The sequence below is a fragment of the Theropithecus gelada genome, chromosome 8 (genome assembly GCF_003255815.1).
Source record: "Theropithecus gelada isolate Dixy chromosome 8, Tgel_1.0, whole genome shotgun sequence".
Classification (NCBI taxonomy): Eukaryota; Metazoa; Chordata; class Mammalia; order Primates; family Cercopithecidae; genus Theropithecus; species Theropithecus gelada.
In genome coordinates this window covers 111,119,780-111,126,930 of record NC_037676.1, presented here as the reverse complement: position 1 = coordinate 111,126,930, position 7,151 = coordinate 111,119,780, and positions in this window count along the sequence as shown.

The following is a 7,151-nucleotide window of genomic DNA, read 5'->3' as shown; positions in this document are numbered from 1 at the left end:
GAAATTCTTCAGAAAGTTCCACTAAATGCAATCCTCCTACTAAGTAGAGAAAATAAGTAACTTAAGGCTATATACCGACAAATTAATAATTATCTTATTCGTCAAGGAATACAGAAGCAAAGAGAATGATGTAAGATGTCTGCTTATTTGCAAAATATCCTATCTTGCTTTGAAATTTTGTTTTTTCTTTTTCTTTTTTTTGAGATATGAAACTCTGAAAATTACCCAGGTATTAATAGAATAATGGTCTATGATCCTGAGCCAAAAATCAGAGAGCCCTCAGATGGGAAATGTTTATTGGAGGCTGTTACATACTAATTTATGCAGTGAGAGCATATAAACATTTCATAGAGAGAGATTAAGGAACTTGTCTTTGTACTGTGTATGTATATACAATATACATATTACTAACCACAGTCTCCACAAAGCTGGCACGTGGCAGAACCTGAGTAATAGCCTAAGTGTGTATTCTGAACACCAGAATACATTTCTTCTTCATTGGGGGAGCTACTATATATTGTGTTACTAACCCAGTACCTATCTGGTTAAATCAGATCTCCTTCCAAGACTTTTCTGAGAAAAGTAATATTTCAAATAGCATGATGTTGGGACATACAAGTCTCTGCAATGTTTTCTCCTAGATGCCTAAACCAACAGTCTTTGGAGGGCTTGGAGAAGGCAGTGAGCCAGGGTGTGGTGCAGAAAACCAGTGCCTACACACAGTGGGCCTTCAGTTTGCTTCTTGGGACCCTGATGGACTCAGAAAAGCTTTCTTCTAACTTAGTTTGCATTACCTTGGAGATTAGTTATGAGAGTTGATCCAAAAATGGCAATGAAAATTTCATTACTCATCTCAGGTATCCATTTAGATTTTACTTTGTTTCATTGTATATTTCATTTCTGCATTTCCCCATCTTCTTGCAGTCTTCTGTAGGCTCCTGCTGCTGTGTACATTCTTTCCAGGGTTCCAGGGTTAGTCATTGTGGTTTGCATACATTGAGTTGTCTGTAGTACCTTTAATGTCCTGAGTTATACTGTGGTGTAGAAACTACAGCTGTTAACAAAGAATAAATGATCTGTGAGTCCAGGATTTCTGCAAGAGAGAAACATAAAATAAATCCCTTTCATGGACTAATACTAAAGGGAAAAATAGAAGAGAGAGAGAAAGAGAGCTTTTGTTATCAATTTGTTCAGTTTCTTGACTACCTCTGAGTCAATATCACCAGAGGTGGTGCTCAATTCTATTCTAGCACAGGGTAGAAAACTTTTATGTCCAAGTTAAGAGCCAAAAAGGGAACTAAATAGGTTTTTCTCTATGCTAGCTTCAGACAGCATCCCTGGAGATGTTACTGTGACTGAATCAGGATGTTCAGACAGCCTGGCAAAGCATATTTTCTCTTTTATTTAAAATAAAAATTGAAATTAATAAACCTAATACTGTTTCATGTCTTCTCATATTTTGGAATCTCTACTGGAAACCACATAAACCTTAGTAGTAAGAGCAAGATTTGGCACATATTATTAAAATGTTCGTTTTTAGACAATCTCTTGTGAAACCAAGTGTTTCATACAACTTCTAGTTCACCAATTTTGGTTTTATTTTTTTCTAGTTCAATTTTTTTTCTTTCTTGTCATACAGTGATCAGTAAAAAAAGAAGCAGCAGAAGAGATAATGAAGGGAAGTAATGGACCCAAATTACCTACACTTTCAACCTTTAGCAGTGCCTCATGATTAAACAAGATAATGTTGTGTTGTCAGGTCTTTGAACAAATTGTGGAATGTCTCATATTATTATAATTCATAATGCCAATCACAAAAGATAGTATTATTATGATTTTTTGTTCTCTTTTCCATATTTCATATGTAAAGTTTCTTTTTTTAATAAAAGGCAATTTTGATTCAGTGGAAAGATAACTCATCTGAGAGTACAGAGAATTTAGTTTCAATTTTGTTACGGATTTTATGCATTTGTGTGACAGTGACATTTCTATTTGAATGTATTTCATAGCAATGGAGTGTTTCTTAACTCTCAAAAAGAAACTAAGAAATCACTATTAAAAAACTTATAAATGAGTTTATTCTATAGAAATAATCTTCTTCAAGTAAGAAATACTGGTAAAATTCAGTGAAAATTCTTCTTAAGATATTTTTCAATTATAATGAAACTTCACAATTTACTAGGGTCCTGGCCAGTGCTCAGTTTTAGATATTTTAAGTATAAATTATTTAGAAAATTGAGGCATTTATAGTAATGAAAAGACAATTACTATCATCAAATCTTATTAGGTCTTCATACTTTATCATGCATGATTTAAATCAATATTTTAGGTAATATTAGAGATAAAATAGAACCTCCTTTAAAGGAGGGTTTAATATTTAAATCACTGTCTCCTCTCCCAAAATAACTGTTTTCTGGAAATTGATGTTAGAAATCTTACATATGCTTTTGTACCATTCCTACATAATTATGTGTCTATAAATATTATGCAATATTATTTTTCATGCCATTTTATATATATGTTATCAGACTGCATATATCATTCTGAAACTAGTCACCATTCAACATTATTTTAATTTGATTTATCCGTAGTACATAGACTTACATTCATGTATTTTAATTTCTTTGTGGTATTCCAGTGTATAAAATACAGAAAAAATGTTTATACATGCCTTAATGAATATTTAGATTGCTGCCTAAATTTTCAGCATTATGAACAATGCTGCAGTGATTAATCTTGTGTATATCATCATGTGCATAAATGTGAGAATTTCTCTGGGATATATATCTAGAAGTGAAATTTGTGAGTTGAAAACTATGTACATATTTAAATTTGCTAGATATTGTCAAATCATTCTCCAAAAGGTCTATGCCAGTTCCAAATCTCAGTATTTTTATATGATGTCACAGATATCTTGCTTCATGTTTGTGATACTATTTGCATTAACAGACTTTACTTATTTGCCAATTGGGGTTAAGGACGTACAAGTGGGAAGCCCAGAACCGGTATTCTATTTTTTATTTAATTTCCATTTCTTTGATTACTAATGAAGTAAAGCATCTTTGAATATGATGATTGGAGTTTGATGTTTCTCTACTGTAAATTGTTTTGGTCATAATGTTTGCCTATATTTCTGTTGAATGGATTTGAGTTGCAAATATCATTTTTCAGTTTGTGGTTTGTCTTTTATCTTTGTTTATGATCTTTTGTGGAACAGAAAGTTTAATGTAAATGTAACAACTTTTTGATTATCGAGTTTGCTCTTTGTGTCTTATTTTGTCACCATCTCCTTCCTGAAATCATAAGTATATTTTCAATATGTTCTTCAAAAAGTTTTAAAGATCTAGCATTAGGGCTGGGCACAGTGGCTCACTCCTGTAATCCCAGCACTTTGAGAGGCTAAGGCAGGTGGATCATGAGGTCAAGAGTTCAAGACCATCCTGGCCAACATGGTGAAACCCTGTCTCTAATAAAAACACAAAAATCAGCTGGGTGTGTTGGCACGCACCTGTAGTCTCAGATGCTCGGGAGACTGAGGCAGGAGAATCACTTGAACTCGGGAGGCAGAGGTTGCAGTGAGCCAAGATCGTGCCACTGTACTCCAGCCTGGTGACAGAGTGAGATTCTGTCTAAAAAAAAAAAAAAAAAGATCTAGGTCTTTCATGTATCTGGAATTTAATTTAATTGTAATGTGAGATATGACTAATTTTATTCTTTTTCATATCAATAACCAATATTATAACCATAGTTGGCATTACTAATCAATAAAAGCTACATCACCCATAGTGTTTCGATTAATACTATCATTCATCATAGTATTTGTGGTTAACATTATGATTAATGTGTCTTTTTCTTTTTGATTAGTAATACCAACTGTCATGACATTTTCATATTTTTATGGGTACATTTCTGTGTTTCCTATTCTGTTCAATTGCTTCATTTGCTTATTCTTTCACCCAAACAAGTCTATATGATGGAAGACTTATAAGTCTAGCTTTACTAGACTTAAAATCTGAGGACCTGCCAGTGTCATTTACTTATCTTGGCAATATACTCTTTTATATAAATCTTATGATCAGCTTGTCTATTTAATCCAAAGAAAAACTTTTAGGATTTTACAATAAAATACATTGAATTTATAGATCAATTTGGAGAGAAATTGTATCTTTAAAATTTTGTATCATTATATTCATGAATATTTATTCCATTCTTGTTACTTAGGTCTTCTCTTACTGTTTTGGTTATTTATTCTTTTTTATTGCAGAATTGTATTCATTATATAAATATCTTATAATTTATTTGCTCATTTTCCTGCTAATGGGCTTTGGGTTCTTTCCAGCTTTAGGCTATCATAATAAATCTGCTGTGAACATTTTTACATGACTTTAAGTGGACATAAGCACCTGCTTTTGTTGGACACATACTCAAGGGTATAATTGCTTAGTCAAAGAGTACACATATGATTAGCTTTAGCAGATATTGCAAAATTGTAGATGTGCATATTCAGACATTTAATAGCAATATAAAAGACTGCCAGATGGTCTAAAACCTCAGCAACTTCGAAATTGTATTTTTAATTTTAGCTATTCTGTTGGCGAGTATGTCTTTGTATACTTTTTGTGGCTTTAAACTTGTCTTTGATGACTAATGATGTTGAGCACCTCTGCATATATATAGCACTGATTTTATTCTCTTTCATGAAGTATTTGGTTAAGTCTTTTGTCTTTTTTAAAAAAAAAACTGTACATTTTTCCTTTTCACATAGTTTAGTATGCATTATTTATATATCTTGGATACAAGCTTCTTCACAAATATATGTATTGTAAATCTCTGCTCCCAATCAGTAGCTTTCCTCTGTAGTACATAAGTAGTGTAATTCAATGAACAACAAAACATTTATTTCATAGTGATTTTTTGTCCCAATTTAAAAATATTTGCTTATCCCAAGATCATGAAGATATTCCCCTTTTTATTTCAAGAAGACTGATGATTCTACTTTTTACATCATGATCTATTTTGATTGTATTGATCTATAATCTAAGGTGTTGGGAGGGGTCAAATTTCATGTTTTAGAATTCAGTTGACTCAGCTCCATATTTTGAAAAGACTACCTTTCCCCTTTCATTGGTAACAGAAACTTTGTTGTAAATCAGTTACTAAACACATGGAAGATTTGTTTCAGGACTCTATGCCATTCTGTTGATCTCTTTCTCTATTCTTGTATTGGTTAGACTGAATTCATCCTTCATCCTTCAATCAACCACATTAAATTAATTACTTTTGGTTTAAAGATAATCACACTATAAGTAGAGTAAATCTATCAAATTTTCTCCTTCTTTGAGATTGTGTTGGTTACTTTAATTCCTCACATTTTCTTATACATTTTAGAATGTTAATTTATACATACACAACAATTTGGATTATGATCAAAGTAGCATTGACTCTATAGTCAGTTTGGAACAAACAGACACCTTTAAATATGTAGAATATTCCACTACATGAACATAGGATACCACCTCATTTATTTTTGTCTTTTTTATATTTGTCACAGAAATATTTTATAATTTCTAATGCAGAGGTCCTTTATTAGATTTATTCTTAGATATTGAATATTATTTGATACTGTTTTAACTGAAAATTTAAAGTTTTAATTTTCCACTTGTTTAAGTATATTAAAATTGATTATTTAATACTGACTTTGCATCCAGTAATTTTGATAAATAATGACAGAATATTCTGGTAAATAATTTCTTCTTCTCCAATCTTAACATGATGTCTTTATTTTTCTTGCTTTGACTAAAACCATTAGTGAAACGCTGTTTTGATGGAAAAAACCAAACTTTGTAAAATAATTGGAGAGATTCTGAGCCAAAAGTGAGGACCAAAAATTATATATATATATATATCTAATAAATACATAAACACACACACACGTGTGTGTGTGTGTGTGTGTGTGTGTGTGTATTTTTTTAAGACAGTGTCTCTTGCTCTGTTACCGAGGCTGGAGTGTGGTGGTGTGATCATGGCTCACTGCAGCCTTAAACACCCAGGCTGAAGCAATCATCCTCCTCAGTCTCCCAAGTATCTGATACTTTGGCATGCACCACCATACTTGGATAGTGTTTATATTTTTCATAAATATGGAATCTCACTATGTTGCCCAGGCTGGTCTCAAACTCTTGGGCTCAAGTAATCCTTCTGCCTTGGCCTCTCAAAGTGCTGGAATTGTAAGTATGAACCACCTTGCCTGGCCCTATATGCTAATATTTTGTTTTTATTTATGTTCTTAAGAATTAGTGGCCTATAATTTCTCATTCTTATAATGTCTTATTAGATTTGGTATTAGCGTTATTCTAAGTTGGGAAGATTAACAAAATAAGTTGGGAACTATTTCTGTTTTCTTATTCTTTGAAAGGATTTGTATAAAACTAATATTATTTCACCAGGGCCAGTTTCTCTTGTAGGAAGGTTTTTAATTACAGATTTAATTTCTTTAGCAACCAATGTTGCCTATCAGATTTTTAGTTCTTCTTTTGTCAGTTTGGATATTTGACATTTCTCTAGAAATTTGTTCATTTCATCTCAGTTGTCAAAGATACCAACTTTTCATAATACCTTCTTATTCTAATATTCATGATTTGAAAAGAGTAATGTTCCTGGGGTATTAATTATTTTTATAAATGTTAAAATAACTAACTTTTATTTTATTGATTGTCTCTATTCTATGTTTGTTTTCAACTTCATTCATTTCTACTTTTACTTTTTTAGATTTTCTTCCTTTACTTTCTTTGGGAATAATTTTCTCTTCTTTTTCTAGCTTCTTGAGTTGGGTGTTTAAATAACTGATTCTCTACTTCTCTCCTAATACATGCATTTAAAGCTATAAAATTCCTCTAGACACTACTTTTGCTACATCATACAGAGGTTTGTAAGTTATAATTTTAGTACAAAATATTTTTAATGATAATTCCATACAAAATAATTTTCATGGTGATTTCCTGTGTTACTCATGAGTTCTTTAGAAGCATGTGTCTTAATTTACATACACTTAAAAATTTCCATTTTTCTATCTGTTTTTGACTTCTAATTTAATTCTCCATGGACAAAAACCTTCATTGTATTTGAAATTTGTTTCTTTAAAGTCTTCTTTG